Here is a 17,607-nt window from a genome sequence, read left to right on the forward strand (position 1 = left end):
CTGCACTTCTTCCAACACAGATCTGTTGGTTCTTTTGGCAGCCCATGGCACTTTCAATATTCTCCTCCAACACCATAACTTAAAAGCATCAATTCTTCTACAGTCTTACTGATTCACTGTCCAGCTTTCACTTGCATATGAGGTTATTGAAAATACCATGGGTTGGGTCAGGTGCACCTTAGTCCTTAAATCGACATCTTTGCTGTTCAACAATTTAAAAACGTCTTGTGCAGCAGATTTGCCTAATGTATAATAGATACATGGACAGATACACAGATTGAATGGGTATGGAAAGAAGAGTGGGATTTATATCCACAAATATATAAATTTTTGACAGAGGCTATTTATACATGGTTATTTACCTTTGCTATAAACTTATCTATGAATATGGTAGAGCATACAAGGGCAAAGTTATGAAGACTTCTTAGGCATTACCATACATATTGAGGAAATGAGTTGCTGGGCCTGGGATCTTAGGACCATGATCTCTGGAAATACCGATGATCAATATGCATTACATAGTCCACAACCACAATGTTCAACATCCTACTTTGGTGAGTAGCTACTGAGATCTTAAGAACTCCGGAGCAACCATCTATGGTGGAACTATTGGTCTCTCACAGAGTGGAGGAAAGAAGAGTAATGAAAACTGAAAATGTTTGGAATCAATTTGTCCAATGGACTAATGAAACACCTGAATATCAGTCTCCATGACCATGAGACCAGAACAAGATGGTGCCTTACTACCACTACCAATTGTTCACTAGAAGGTCACATTGGATAGAATGGGGAAATGTGGAACAAAATTCAAAGTTATAAATCAAAACAGTTTTACTGGTCAGAAGAAGACTAGAGGAACATTAGGCCATGACCGTTGGTTATTCTTCATGTCTGGAATGGAACTCATCCTCACAGCTCAATTTTCAACCATGCAGTAGATAGGTATATAGAGGGAACAGCAAAACTCGTAAGGTATGCTCACCATGATAGATTCAACCAGTCAAAATTGAAAGGGCAAAATTTACCTTAGGACAAAGTTGAGAAGGGATGGGAAGGTGGGTAGAAGGGAAATAAGAAACACAGGGAGGAAGAGGGATAACTGATACTGGTGTTAGATGGAAGGGTTTTCAGTCATTGAGACGCAATAAAGTGTATGATATATTGAATGTGAAACTGATGATATTCACTCACTTTGCAACAAAAACTTTTAAAAAATAGTGAAAAAAGAAAGTAACAGAAAGATATGCGTAGCTCATCAAATTTTATAAAAATTTACAATATGCATGCATTTGTATCAAATTTACGTTATATTAAGAGCACAAAGGAAACAAAGAAGGTCTATAAATTCATTATTGAAGAGATTCATGATTGTAAATTGCAAGGATAAAGGTGAAAATGGGAAGAAAAAGTGAAGAAAACACAAATGGATTTATATTGGGGCAAACTCATTTATGATGTGTGATGATAATGTTTTAAAATAAAGAGCCATTGTTGTGTTGTTGTTAAGTGCCAATGAGTCTGTTCCAACCCATAGCGACCCTGTATAGGGTTTCCAAGAAGATTCTGGTGAGCTTGAACAGTCAACCTTGCAGTTCAAATGGCTTTGCAGTCTGGCGCATTAACACACAGCACCACACCAGGACTCCTAAATTGCCATAAATTACCTAACTTCTCTTATTGGATTCGGGGTAAACCAACTCTTTTCATAGGATAGTTTTCTGAGAGTTATTCAAAACAAAATGGGGTGGGACTGAAGGGGAATCTGGGCTCTGCTCTACAAGTCAGTTTCAATTAGCCAACATATCAGGAAGAAGTCATAAGTGTTTACAAGGAGGGGTCAGATGGGAAACAGAATTCAGCACAAATATATATTTTATTTTGCCACCAGTATATTTTATTTTTAGGCAAAGTTGTTGTTGAATGCTGTCAAGTTGGTTTTGAATCATAGAGAACCTGTATATGGTTTCCGAGGCCTCAAATCTTCACAGTAAAGTCTCATTCATGGAGTGGCTAATGGTTATGAACTGTAAACCTTGTGTTTAGTAGCCCAGTGCTCACTCTGCAACACCACCAGAACTCCTAGCTAAACGTTACTGTCTGTCACTCAAAAATCAGAAACTCTTTTGTATAAACAATCTGTCTTTCTGACCACTGTGATAAATCAAGCTATCGTACAATGCTAAATAGTTTTCAGTCTTACCCACCAAACCTGCCTTACTCATTTCGCTGAATGAACTTTGCTGTTATTCTAACCCCTGGGAAACATATGTCTTAATGATAGAAATGAGTCCTGAAGAATCAATCCTATTGGTTCATTTCTTTGAAATGAGTATTTCAAAGAAAAACATAGAAGACCTGTGCCTTCTAGGTCTCCTTTGTTTTTCTTTGAAATACTCATTTTTAGGGGTAATTTTCAGACATGGACATAAAAACAAAAAGCAGTTTCCACCAAGTCAATCTAACTCATGGGGACACCCATGTGCATAGAGTAGAACTGCTCAAGTGGGTTTCCCAGGCTGTGATCTTTTGGAGGCAGATAACCAGGCCTTTCTTCTGAGGTACCTCCAGGTAGAGTCTAGCTACCAACTTTTCAGTTAGTAGACCAGTCCAGAGCTGTTGTTTGCATTACCTAGTGATTCATTTTCAGACATAACTATCCATTAAAATCCTATTTCCTTCTACAAATTAGAGAACGATGTTTGTGGATTGTTGTCAAATGCTGTTGAGTTGGTTCTGACTCATAGTGACCCTTGTATTTGATTTCTGAAGCTTCAAAGTTTTGCAGGAGCAGAAAGTCTCATCTCGAACTATGAATCTTGGCTTGAACCATGGACCTTGTGGTTCGCAGTTCAGTACTTATCCTATGGAGCCACGGTGTTCCCTTGTGGATTTTTGTTTTTATTGTTGATAAGTGCCGTTGAATCAATTCTGACCCATAGCGACCCTGTGTAGGGTTTCCATGGAGCAGCTAGTGAGCTTGAGCCACCGACCTTGCAGTTCAAACGACTTTGCAGTCTGATGCATTAGCCCACAGCGTCATACCAGGACTAGTGTCCCTTAATAAAGCCAATCTCTACACCTTTAATTTATATTTTTTCTATCATTCACAGAGCAGAAAACAGGCAGGCCACTTCAGATTTAGGACCAGATGGTATCATCAGCTGACAATTAAAGGGATGGAGTGAGTCCCGCCCCGCAGAGGAACACATTGAAAGTTATTTCAGCTGAAAAGATGCCATTAAGCAGCTCATACTAATCATGTCTTGTGCCTTCCTACTTCAGATTCTACTCATTAGAAAGCTCCACATCTTTTACCCTTTTATTAATATGCTATAAAAATATCATCCATTTCCTCTCTGTCTGCAGAGGTGAGTTAGCAGTACTGTAGAATTACGTTCTTGTTTCCAGGCAACAAATTAAAACAAATAAAAGCTGTCTGCTAAGAGTCCTGCCTGGTTCCTAGAATATGCATTAGATTTGACAATTGCAGCTAAAACATTGTATTCATAATAGAGTTCATTGTTAACTTAAAATGTATGTCTCCTTTGAAAAACAAACAGAAATTCTGAATTGTGGTTTTGCTTATTATTTTTACATGTATATATACAGAATTTTTTGCCCTTAATTTTTAAAATTTTGCACCAAATGTTTCCTTCTCATTAAGGCCAACCCACATGTCACAGGACAGTTTGTAATTAGCCATTATGTGTCTTTTGATAGAGCCTGTAGTAAATAAAGCAAGAAATCAAAGAGCTACTGCATGTATTGCAGAGGGAACATATAAAACAGCACATTCCATATACTGTAATGAGGTCATTAATTTCCTTTTTCTGTGCATTAGCACATATGGGTGATGGGGATCCACACACTTACCAGTTGTCAACAAAACAACTCTTCTGATTACTACAGAAAATCACCAAATAGCATTTAAGAACTATCATCTGCCATATTATTGACCAAGGAGAGTAGCAATTGCTTGAATTTGACATGCAGAAATGTAATCAATATATATTGTAGCAAATGTTTGTCACTTCATTGAAATTCAAATCCCTCTAAATGACATCAAAATTAGAATATTGTCCGTCTTTGCTTGGCTTGCTATAATTGAAAGAACAAACGTTCACAAACATCTGTCTCAGGGTGTGTACAGATGTCTTTTGGGCATGTGTTTTCTTTTTTATTGACCTCTTATTTGGTATATGATTAAACCATGTAGTCCCAGAGACCTTACCTCACAGGTTTCCTCCCTTACTATTCATTGCCCTGCTTGTTGTTGTTGTTGTTAAGTGCCATCGAGTCGGTTCTGACTCATAGCGACCCTGTTTAGGGTTTTGGAGGAGTGGCTGTTGAGTTTTGAACAACCAACCTTGCAGTTCAAAGCAGCCTTTTGGTAGAGTGCTTATGCTACTTAGTCTTCCTTTTTATAAAATGTACCATTGACTGTCAGAACAAATAGATTTGTCTTGGAAGAAGTATAGCCCGAATGCTCCATAGAAGCCAGAATGGTGAATCTTTGTCTCTTATGCTTTGAAAATGTTATCAGAAGGGAACAGTCTCTGGATAAGGACATAATGCTTGGTAAAATGGAAGGTCAGTGTAAAAGAGAAATACCCCTAAGGAAATGGATTGACACCGTGGTGTAAACTATGGGCTCAAACATAACAATTGTGAGGATGGCACAGGAGGAGTTGGTCCTTTATATGTTGTATATAGGGGCACTATGAGCTGGAACCAACTTCACAGCACCTAACAACAACAGAGTCTTCATCTGTATCTGGCTCTTCCTTTGAGATTTTAGTTATTAATCATTGTATATGCAATTAACAGGATCTTACATTCACTCTGAATCCTCCAATAATTTCTAGACAATCTCTAAGCATATAGAAAGTGAGTATAAAAGAATGGTGGTGGTTATGTGCCGTGGAGTCAGTTCCGACACATAGCGACCATGCACAGGGTTTCCGAGGCTGTAAATCTTTATGGGAGCAGAAAGCCTCATCTTTCTTTCTCCCGCTGAACCCCTGGTAGTTTTGAACTGCTGACCTTGAGTTTCACAGTCCAATTCGTAACCACTATGAAATGAGGTCAAATTCATTCAAAGAAAGCTGCCTATATTCCTGTGGTGGTGGCTGTGTGCTGTCAGGTTGGTTCTGACGCATAGCAACCCTGTACAGGATTTCCAAGGCTGTAAATCTTTACAGGAGCAGAAAACTTCATCTTTATCCCATGGAGCAGCTGGTAGATTCAAACCACTGACCTTCCAGTTAGCAGCTCAACACTTAACACATTATACTATCAGAGGTCCTTTATATTTCTGTATGATAGTCCAATCCCTCTAATTCAGGCTTCATCTGCCTTTTTTTAAATTAGTCTCCAACTCTCTGTTCCTGCCAAACTGATACACCTGCCAGGAACTGAAACTACCTTCAGCTTTCTGGGTTTATTAGACACCACCTGAATTCCCAATCCTATCATCTCTATTTAACTTGTATTTATCTTTTATGTCCCTGCACCATCTGTGTAAAATCTATCTCTGAAAAAAACTGAAGTAATCGCCAAAGAGTACAATTCTGTGTTCTGAGTTAAGCACTGGGACTATAAAGATAGAAACACTTGCTTCTATTTCCAGAGAGTATGGTGTAGTAGGATAATCACTAGACCACAAGGTTGGTTTGAACTTCAAAGCTGGCAGTTCAAACTCACCAGCCGCTCCTCAGAACCTCTATGCAAGGTGACTATGAGTCAGGTTCAAGTTGACAGCACTTAACTATACAACATTCTGTTCAGTTAAAGAGTGTATGGTCATTGTATGTATTGAATTATTTGAAAGAGAACTCCCAGAGAGATGTGCGGAACCACAGAAAGGGCATAATTCTAAAGACAAGGAGGAGAGTAAAGGTGAAGCTGGATGGTGAGAGGTAGGCCAGACTAGGAAGGTGTAGGGATGATCACACCAAAGAGTGAAGAGAGGTGGAGACTTGGAGGTCTGTGTTTCAAACTCACTGGTTCCTCTTTGGGACAAAGATGAAGCTGTAAAGATTTACAACCTCGGAAAATCTAGGAAGCTGTTCTACTCTATCCTATAGGGTTATTTTGAGTCATAATCAACTTGATGGTAGGAGAGTGGGTTTGGTTTATCTTTGCACAATCTACCTTTCTTCCCTTAATCTTTGTTCAGTCATCAATGAAGTGGAACTCACTAGGATAGTGTGTGGCTTTTGTATGTGTCCAGTAGATGTTATTTTTCCATTCTTTGCTCACTTTATATAATGATCTTGATATCTTCCTGGAAGTAGAATCATTATTAAACAACATGGAAGAAATTAAGAGATTGACAAATGTGTCTGTTTATATATAAGCATTGAGTGTACATATGCAAATCAGGTAAGGATGAGTGAGAAGAGAAGACCTCTTGTACTCCTCTGACCTAGGGCTTCACTTAATCTAGATGGCTTCATTTCAACCATGCAATTTTAAACACCTTAGCAACATATTGTGAAAACTATTAAGGGAACACAAAGGTGAATAAGAGCATGTTCATGTTTCAAGAATTTGCAGACTAGTGGGGATTCCAAAACTCTGAGTAACTGGTAGTCATTCTTGAAGAATAAATAAAATTTAGTTCAGTTAAAAAAAGAGTTCCAGAGGACAGGCAGAGTTGCATGGATGATCCTGGTGTACAAGGAGTCACGAGGCTATTAGCGTCACATAAATGTCTGTGAGGGGTTCTTGCTACCTGACATGCTAAGGAACAGGAGACACAAAGAACCTGGGAGAAAGTCAAAGAATGAAAACTATTTTTTTTAAAGGAGGTAAACTTAACAATTTCCACTTTAGCTCAGAGCATAATGACAGAAGCAGAGAGGGGCTGAGAATCAAATGTAGGGTGGGGTGATGAGCGTCACACTCAAGTTACAACCACAGAGCCCAGAGAAGCATCACAGGAGCCCTTCTATCCAGTTTTGTACATTAACAAAATCCTGTAAGACTCACACTTCCATACCAATTAGATCTTCTTAGAAGCAAATGCCTGCTCTCTTGTTGCCATGGCTACCATGCTGTTACTTCTGAAATGTTTTGGTCTGGACCATTGGGTGAGTACACAACAATGGGAAAATGCCAACAATGTAAATTATTTTTTTTATTTTATCCTATTTTATCTGCTGTAACTGGTTACAAATTAGGCTGTGAACCTTAAGGTCAGGAGTTTGAAACTACCAGCTGTGCCGCGGGATAAAGATGAGGCTTTCTGCTCCCATAAAGACTTACAGCCTTGGAAACTCTGTGCAGGGTCACTATGGGTTGGAACCTACTCCATGGCACATCACGACCATGACGATGAAGGGCTAAATATCTCACAGTAACCTGAAAGGCAGGTTTTCCTCATCCCCATTTTACAAATGAGGAAACTGAGCCTCTGAGAAACTAACTTGTCAAAGTCAGGCAGCTAACTAGTGATGAAGCTGGGATTTGATTAAAAATATGTCCAATAAAAAACCCTCATACCCCCTCTAAGAGCCACAACATACTGAGTCTCTGTTAACTCTAAAAACGTAATGCATCCTTGGTTTGACCTGCTAGTGATTATTACAGGTAGAAGACACAGACCTGTTTTAAATAGTTTGATAACAAATGTCAGAAAGAAACTAGGTCTCAGAAGTTACGCTCAGAGACACAAATCTTCACATTGTTTGTATAGGTTAAGCTCTAGCTAAGAAAACATTTTGAAACATTGGGCTGAAGAGCACTAACGTAAAGAGACTCACTCAGAGCATTAGCTTGGACCCTTGATATACTTTTCTGAGAGCAAATGAAATTTAATTGGTTTATCTTGTGAAACTGTGTATTCAAAATATTTCCTATTCTTATGTGATTAATATAACAGCATAAGCTGTACTTTATGTGGTTCACAGCGGATGTTCCCAGATCTTACCTGCGTACGACAGAAAGTAGACCGTGGAACTCCATTCTTTGCAAACTTACAGAGTAAAGTTTCAGATGCTCTTAATTCTTTCCAAATAATGCTTCTCACCTGTCAGTGTTGCCTCCATTTCCTTTATTCCTACCCCTACCATACCCTGGATTTCCAGTTCTTCTTTTCTCTGTGTGAGTTCACTACTGAAAAGCGCTACTTGACCATGCTTCTTCTCTACTCACAGTGTTTCATACTTCAGATTTGCCTTCTGCTCTACCCTGGTCTGCAACTGACTTCTTTGCTCAGTTCGAAGAAAGCAATTATCATTGAAGTAACTTCATTCACTCTATGGTGTGAGTAGCAAACACATCACTGTGATTCTTTAAAGCATATTGGCAACTGAAAGAGAAAAATCTTGAAGGAGTGAGAAACAGTGCATCAGGCATACCCTGAAAGTCTGAGTAATTAGGAGAAAAGATATGTTTGGACAAGTCATGGGGATAGTGAAATATTCCATGAGGAAATCCTGTCTGTCAAAGAGGTAGAGATGTAGTTGCACTGTTTGTGTGTGAGGGAGCCGAGGTGAGTAAAATAGATTTGCACATCCATACGGGTAAGGTCATTAATACACATTTGAAAGCTGCTGCTAAATCACTACCAGACTCATGGTGTGTACAGAGTGTACAGATGTGTACAGAGTAGAGTTGCCACACAGGGTTTTCTTCACTATTATCCATACAGGAGGAGCTCTGGTGGCACAGTGGTTGTAAGTATTCAGTTGCTAATCAAAAGATTTGTGGTTTGAACCCACCAGCCTCTCTACAGGAAAAAGGTGTGGCAATGTGTTTTGGTAAAGATTTACGGCCTTGGGGACACTTTGGGGGCAGTCCTGCTTTGTGCTATAGGGGTGCTATGAGCGGTAATCAACTGGACTGTAGAGAGTTTGGTTGGGGGTTCAGTCTTCACAAAAGCAGATTGCTAGACCTTTCTTCTGCAGAACTGCTACCACCAACCTTTAGGTTAATAGTGAATCACAAACCACTTTCAAGACTCAGGCTCCTTTTTGATAATCAGTGTAAGTGTATATTTTGTAATAGCAATACTTTGTTATATTGTTGTTTTCTTTTAATGTGAAATACAATGAGCAGAAAAACTTCCTGTGTATGCAGGTGACATCAGTATTGTAGAAAATACCCTGGAGGTGGGGAAGGAAGGAACCCCACAGCATATAAACTGTACTGTACCCCAGTTTACTGCCTCCACTTCTCCTCCTCATAGTCCCTCTGTTGGAGAGAGTATTACATGTTAGGATCGCTGGGTTCTACCCAGCTAACAATGTCTACCCTTACCCTGGCCCTAGGTCACCCAGTTAGCTGGGGCCCTATAACGGGAACTCTTTTCCCAGTTACAGCAAAGAGCCCAAGAGGCTTAATTTTGAAGTAGCTGGTGAGAATCAGAACTTCAAGGGCGGTTTTATAGCAGTAACAGTGACTTTAAATTATGCTCTAAAATGTTTCTTCATAGCTCTGCTGGAAGCCAGTGAATAACCAGTTGATCAGTCACTCTGTTAACATAGGAAAGGCATCAATTTTCATTTGTTCATCTCAATTCTGCCTCTGGTAGCCACGTAAGGAGGCGGGGGAGGTGGCAGAGGGAAACCACCAACCTCACTAGTATTTTAGATTCTTCTAAGTGGTAGCGTAGTGGTTGTGACTCGGGCTGCGAACCACAGGATCAGCAGTTCAAAACTACCAGCTGTTCCACGGGAGAAAGATGAGGCTTTCTGCTCCCGTAAAGATTTACAGCCTCGGAAACTCTGTTACAGGGTCGCTATGAGTCGGAACCGACTCCACGGCACATAACAACAACAACAACAATAACAAGCTGCCTAGCATACAATGCATACTGTCTCAGTTCACTACTAGGGGTTTCACTGCCTCCTCCTCCTCTTCTCAGCACCACATAAACTGTGTTCAGAAACCCTGGCTCTCTGAAGGCCCTCACAGGAAGCCACTCACAGGGCCTCTAATGATGACTCGGACCACTGGATGCAGAACAGAGTTTTCTATCAGTATGATTAATTTACATTTTAACTGACAAAGTTTGGGTCTCAGTCTGTTTTATGCTATGGTGTCTGTTCAAATGAACAGTGGGCTCAGTTGTGCTCCTATGACCAAGGGTCACATTCTCAACTGGTGACTTGCTCTGAGCGGGTACAAATTGCATTACAACAAAACTGTGGCTCTTAATGCTCTGTCTTTTGTAAGAGAATATCAGAATCCCCTTTATGCACAAACAATTTATTCCTTTGATATGAACTTATGAACATTGACTTTGCATATCTACTTTCGCTGCTTTTCCTTCTTACTGTTAAAGTTGAACATTCGATACATCTGAATATCTTTTATGATTTATTTGAAAGAATTGGTTCAAAGTTGGATGGTCATCTAGTTTACCCTATTCAATATAACTTCAGTTTCAATTCAGATGATGTTGATTTTCTTTCATGAATTAATGACACTGTATGATTTCTGTCTGGTATCATAATTTATAGCAGCAAGTCTGGATGTTCTAAGTTGTTGTTGTCAGTTCCAACTCATAGCGACCTTGCACAGGGTTTCCAAGGAGTAGCTGGTGAGTTTGAACTGCTGACCTTGTGGTTCACAGTCCAGGAGTCCTATAGCACAACATCAGATGTCCAGTGTTGTTGTTGTTATGTGCTGTGGAGTCAGTCCTGACTCATAGCAACCCTGTACAGGGTTTCCAAGGATGTCAATCTTTACGGGAGCAGAAAACCTCATCTTTCTCCAGCGAAACAGCTGGTAGTTTCGAACTGCTGACCTTGCAGTTCACAGCCCAATTCGTAAGTGACAAGGCAAAGAGATAGGCAATTCTTGGGAGTATGAGTGGGCATTTGTGTGACTAAAGCTAACTTCTTCATGGACCGAGGAGTAAGTGTTAGAACAGAACAAAGACATACTCAATGATTTAAATTCAGGACAGGTGTGTTCCAGGGCTGTATTCTTTCACCGTACTTATTCAATCTGTTTGCTGAGCAAATAATCTGAGAAACTGCAGTATATGAGGAGGAATGTGGTATCAGGGTTGGAAGAAGACACATTAACAACCTGTGATATGCAAATGATAAAACCTTGCTTACTTAAAGTGAAGAGGACTTAAAATACTTACTGATGAAGATCAAAGACCACAGCCTTCAATATGAGTTACAATTCAACTCAAAGAAAACAAAAATCCTCACAACTGGACCAATAAATACATCATAATAAAAGGAGAAAGGAATGAAGTTGTCAAAGACTTCATTTTGCTTGAATTCACAATCAATACTCATGGAAGCAGCAGTCAAGAAGTCAGATGACGTATTGCATTAGGCAAATCTGATGCACAAGACCTCTTTAAAGTGCTGAAGAGCAAAGATGTCAGCTTGAGGACTAAGGTGTGACTGACTCAAGCCATATACATATGAAAGTTGAGTAATGAATAAGGAAGACCTGTAGAAGAATCTGTGCATTTGAGTTATGTGTTGGAGAAGCATATTTAAAGTACTGCCAGAAGAACAAACAAATCTGTGTTGGAAGAAGTACAGCCAGAATATTCCTTAGAAGACAGTGTCTCTTTATTTTTCAAGGTTTAAGTAATTACATTGAGAAGAAACTCTCTTAAAATAAACTTCACTGGAAGGGTATGACAACATATTAGTGTCCTCATGGGGTTCTGTAAGATAAGCACTGGACTGCTAACCACAAAGTAGATACCTTAAACTTACCAGCTGCTCTTTAGAAAACCTATACAAGGTCGCTATGAGTTGGAACAAACTCGAGGGCACTTATTATTAACAACAACAAGAAAGATAAAATGATTGAAGTAGCATATAGGTATGAAAAAGGTATCCTGAATAACACACAGGGAGAAGAAATATAAATGATGTTATAAAGCATGGAAAGTAAGAAAGTCTAGCATACATCTTAACTGATTTTAAGAAGAAGAAAGAAAAAAACTGGTTAGAGATGATATTTTAAAATGTAATACATAAAGATTTTAGAGCTGATAAAAGACACTAATCAAAAGATTCAAAAAGACCAGTAATCCTAAGCACTAGTTTCACAAATCCATACCAAGACACAGTATAGTGAAAATGCAAACCAATGAAAAGAAAATCTTAAAGGTAGCCTGGGGAAGGGATACTATAGATTAGATTACCTAGACATCCATGACCTAGTCTTGTTTACATTACATGGTGGACTGCTAATGGTATATTCAGCAGTTTGAATCCACAAACTGCTCAGGGAGAAAGATGTGGCTCTCTGCTCCCTTAAAGATTTACAGCCTTGGAACGGTATACAGGGTCACTGTGGGTCAAAACCGACACAATAAAAGAGTCAGCAACAGACATCCATGTCTTATGATTGTCTAGCCTGTGTTCTGACATGTTTTAATTTCCAGAACTGACTATCTTTAGGCAATTTTATCAACATTCTCTGAACAACACAGAACAAGTCTATGCCTTTTGTCATAATCTATCAACTAGTTGAAAATAAGAACCACATTCTCACATAATCCTCTTCAATCCCTACATTCTTTAATCATTCCATAATTGTCACAACTTTGAGGTTTTACATCAATCTGTCATTGCTGCATTCCAATTATTCTATGTCTTTCTGGTCCCCCAGAATTGAACACCAGCTTCTCAATGAGGGTTGATTAGGGTATAGGGAAGCAATTACCTTCCTGATTCTTACCACTCTACTTTTATTAGTACTATCTAGAACAATTTGCTGCTGTTTGGCAATCCTGCCACACTTGTTAGCCATGTTTAGGACATAGACAAAGAGCATAAATATTTTCCACATACACTGCTGAGTCATACTTTCTAGACTTTTTCAGTTCTTTGGATGATATGAGTAATATTTCTGTCCAAATATCACTATGTTCTTTCCAATTTCTCATTTAAGTCTGTTAAGATGTTTGCATCCTGCTTATTACCAACTGCTTAGATTTTCAGTTTCCTGAATGAAATGAAATAATAGTATTTTAAACATAGAATATAGATTACATTGCTCAGTGTCTGGATTATAGAAAGAAAAAAATCTCCAGACATCATTATTACGATAATTAAATTTCTGTTCCAGATATTCTGTTAACTGTGTTTTATAATGCCATGTTACTTCCCTTTGTGATAAGAAATATTACTTTAACCGTACAGATGAGGGAATTTGAGCTGAGAGACTACATTTAGTAAAAGTTAGATCTGGAAACAAAAGCCGCCACCACAACCCTTCTGACATATCTTCTGTTGTTCAATCTGTTAACTATCCCATTCAGCATCTCAGTGAGTCTCAATTTGACAAATGTATTTAAAAATTTCTTGTCCAAGTTTTAAATAAAAGTTGAGTCAAATCAATGTTTGTAAAATGCCACTAGACTCTTCTCTCCAGGTTGGGTTGGTGCATATGATTCAAATTCTGAGAAGAATTATCCAACATGTACCAATGCCTGTGTAATCTACTCTATTGAGTTTACCAACTTCTCCACTTGTTTCCCAAGAGCTAAGTCTCCATTTTCTGGTTTGCCTACCATCCTGGCACCAGGACCAGATCTCTCCTTTGAAACACTAAATCAATGATCAAAATCTTAGGGGATAAGCCTCTTTTGTAGCTAGAATTTCTGAACTGATTAGCCCAATTAATTTGGGCAATAGGCTAGAGAACCTATCTTGTTCTAGATTATGTATTCTTAGTGGGGATAATATCAGGTAATATCAAGGTAAATTGGTTCTCAAGGGATGAAAATAGTCTTACTAATTTTATGTATAAAGCATTGTTGTTGTTTTGAAGTGCTGTTGAGTAAGTTCCAACTCAGAGCAACCCTGTACAGGGTTTCCGAGGAGCAGCTGGTAGGATTGAACTTCAGACCTTGTGGTTCACAGTCCAGTGCTGATTCATAGCATCTCATGAGAAGTCTATATAAAATATGGTGGTAGTAGTGGTGGAATTGGTTCTGACTCATAGCGACCCTGTATAGGGTTTCTGAGGTTGTAAATCTTCATGGGAGCAGAAAGCTTAATCTTTCTCCTGTGGAACTTTTGGTAGTTTTGAACTGCTGACCTTGAAGTTAGCAGCCTGACTCATAACCACCATACTACCAGAGCTCCTGTTTAATATCACAAGTATGCTTTATATGTGTTTACTAGCTCTGGTAGTGTAGTGGTTATGAGTCAGGCTGCTAACCTCAGGGTCAGCAGTTCAAAACTACCAAAAGTTCCACAGGAGAAAGATTAAGCATTCTGCTCCCGTGAAGATTTACAACCTCAGAAACCCTATACAGGGTCGCTATGAGTCAGAACCGACTCCATGGTACTTACCAACAACTTAACAACAAAGTACAATAAGGTCACTGTCAAAAATGTCTCTCAATGTTCTTGTTATATCTATAAATATACTTAAATTTCTGGGATCAAGTTCATTGTTGGACAGTTGGTAGAAGTTTATTGTAGTTCATGATCCTGTGAAAATTGCTTTGATGCATCCATATTCTTAACTAGAGGTACTTTTTTCCTGAATTATGATATAATTCATTTTATTGAGGAGATTTGAACTCATTTTGTATCATCACTATAAAATTTTGGCTTATAATGTATCTACTGAGCTTCTTAGAAATGTACTTGAGAGTTTGCTCCAAGTGGGCTGAGGAAGAACTTAAAAAAATGAAACAAAATATTATAAGATCAATATGAGAAACAATAGCCAACATAATTATGTATTAAAGTTTATTTTCTTCTTTGTGACAGACTCTAAGGTTGGCCCATGGTTCCCACCTTCTGAAGTTGATGCCCTTGTGTGATTTCTATGTGTGTGGAACTGATGACTTGCTTTTAACAAAGATGAGGGGATGTCATTTCCAGGTTTCTTTTACATAGACTTATAACCTCCTTCTTATAAGAGAGTTTCTCCCTTGCTGGCTTTGAAGAAGCAGGCTGGTAATTATGATCTCCATGATGAAAAGGTCTCTGTGCCAAAAACCTGAGACTGGCCTCAGCTGATAACCTGCAAGGAGCCGAATACTGTCAACAACCATGGGAGCTGGAAGCAGACCCTTCCAGTCAAGTCGTGGGTGTGGCCACAGTCCTTGCCAACACTTTGATGGGTGTCTTGTGAGATGCTGAAGCACAGGGACCCAAGTAAGCCATGTGTGAATGTCTGATCCTTAGGAGCTGTGAGGTAATGAAATGTGTGTTGTTTTAATACCCTATGCCTCTGGCAATATTGTTATGTAACAATGTTGTTGTTGGTGGTGCCATCGAGTCGGTACCGACCCATAGTGACCTTATTCACAGCAGAACAAAACACTGCTTGATCCTGAGCCAATCTCTCTATTGTTGCCAAGCTTGAGTCCATCGATGCTGCCACTTGGCCAATCCATCTCATTGGGGGTCTTCCTCTTTTTCTCTGATCCTCCACCTTACCAAACATGATATCCTTCTCCAGTGACTGGTCCCTCCTGACAATATGTCTGAAGTATGAGAGAGGAAGTTTGGCCATCTTGGCCTCCAAGGAACACTCTGGCTGCAGTTCTTCCAACACAGATCTGTTGGTTCTTTTGGCAGCCAATGGCACTTTCAATATTCTCCTCCAACACCATAACTCAAGAGCATCAATTCTTCTATGGTCTTCCTGAGTCACTGTCCAGCTTTCACATGCATATGAGGTTATTGAAAATACCATGGCTTGGGTCAGGCACACCTTAGTCCTCAAGCTGACATCTTTGCTCTTCAACACTTTAAAAAGGTCTTGTGCAGCAGATTTGCCTAATGCAATATGTCATTTGATTGCAGGTTGTTAATGAGTCTTCCTCCAATCCTAGATAATGAATGAACTTGCTATTTTAAAATCTTTCACATGTGAAAAAAGTACTGGCATCTATTGACAAAGTAACAGCAATAGAGAGGAAAATGTTTTCTGAGTAGTATGAGGAGGCTTCAGAAATTCTGTGGAAAAATTCAGTATGTTTCAGGTCAATTTTTCCACAAACTTTTTGAAGCCTCCACTTAAATTAAATGCTTCTAGGTTTTCTAGTTATATTTGAAATTGAAAATTTGAAAAATAATTTTGAAAACTTTGACTAACAGTAGCATCCTTCCATATAGCATATACCTCAACAATTTCTACTTAAAATGGGAATGATAAGCTATCACAGTTTTCCAGATATGGCTTGAAATAGAAAGAACTTAATGCCTGCTTCCAAGCATAGGCTGCATTCTACAATTGTAGGCCAATTCTGAGACAACAACAAAACAAATCAAATCACTGATTACAATATTATAGAAGAGGGTCAGAAAATATTGCTACTGTGATTCCAGTTCATACTTACATGGGGTAATACTAAACAAAATGTCTTTAAACATGTTTCTGCAATCAGTAGATGGCTACAGACAATTTTTCTCAGTAATATACTTGTCTTGGTCTCGTTAGGGTGCATTCAGAAAAAAGACCCAGTCAAAAGAGTGGCTTCTGAGGGGATCTGTGCAGTCACTTCAATTCAAAGCAAAGAGGTCAGCTCAGAAGGTTTTGGCAACTATTTTTTTGGGGGGAGATTCTAAAGGATTCATCTTGGTATATTTTCTCCAAGTGCTAGATATTATCATTATTATGAAGAAGTTTTAAGAAAATTGAAAACTGTATTGTTTAGAAAATGACCAGGAAAGTTGTGATAGAACAAGGGTGCAGGGAAGGAGAAATAGACCTGACACCCCTCAGCCTCACCTCAATGGTAACCACCAACAACCACAGGTAGAAGAAGATAACTAAATAAGGAGACAAAAACAAGAAAAGCCTATGAGCTACGAGAACATAAGAGAAGGACATTTTAAAGAATAAATACCCCTAGCCAGCCAAGATCCATGTCCATCTCACTGGCATTCAGAGACAGACCTGCTTGCCTCTCAGAGTGTACTTTCGCTTTCTGTTAAACCTCCTTTCTCGCACTCCTGTTGTTTTGCTAGTGTCTTGAGTCCCAGACACCTCACCCGAATCTTTGACTCCTTGCAAGAAGTCCAGAAGAATTCCCGTGGCACATTTGGTAACAGTTGCACTGAGGAATTTTATTGCCATTAAGACAATGGCACCTGCCCATTCTTCCAAGGTATTAAGGGCTGTCTGAGGGGAATTTGGCTGGGAAACCTTACTTCATTCAGCTGATAGCCTTGTTCTTGCCACTTTACATGTTATTTTCATTCCCAAAACTTAAAAAGCGCTTAAAAGGAGTATAATTTAAGTCCCTGGAGAATATAAAAAACTGCTGTTTTTACGGGTTGGAAATCCAGGAGGGCAGAATTATTTGGTGAAGGGTTAGAGCAATTGAAACACCAGTTTCAGAAGAATATAGACCCAGTTGGAATATAGGTGAGGAAACAATAGCTTCACATCTTGATATTTTCCTTTCGTAAAGATTTCTATGATTTTGCAACAATAATTTTTGGTTTATCCTCTTATGTTAAATGAAGGAAAAATTGAACTTTGAAATTAGTGTTTTTAGTAAGGGCCTCAAGAATTCACATTATGAAGAAAGATCAGTTGAATTTTTACTTTGTTTAAATATTGTTGTTGTTGTTAAGTGCCATCGAGTCAGTTCCGACCCATAGCGACCCTGAACAGGGTTTCCGAGGCTGTAAATCTTTA

The sequence above is a fragment of the Chrysochloris asiatica genome, unplaced genomic scaffold, assembly GCF_000296735.1.
Source record: "Chrysochloris asiatica unplaced genomic scaffold, ChrAsi1.0 scaffold00113, whole genome shotgun sequence".
Taxonomy (NCBI): Eukaryota; Metazoa; Chordata; class Mammalia; order Afrosoricida; family Chrysochloridae; genus Chrysochloris; species Chrysochloris asiatica.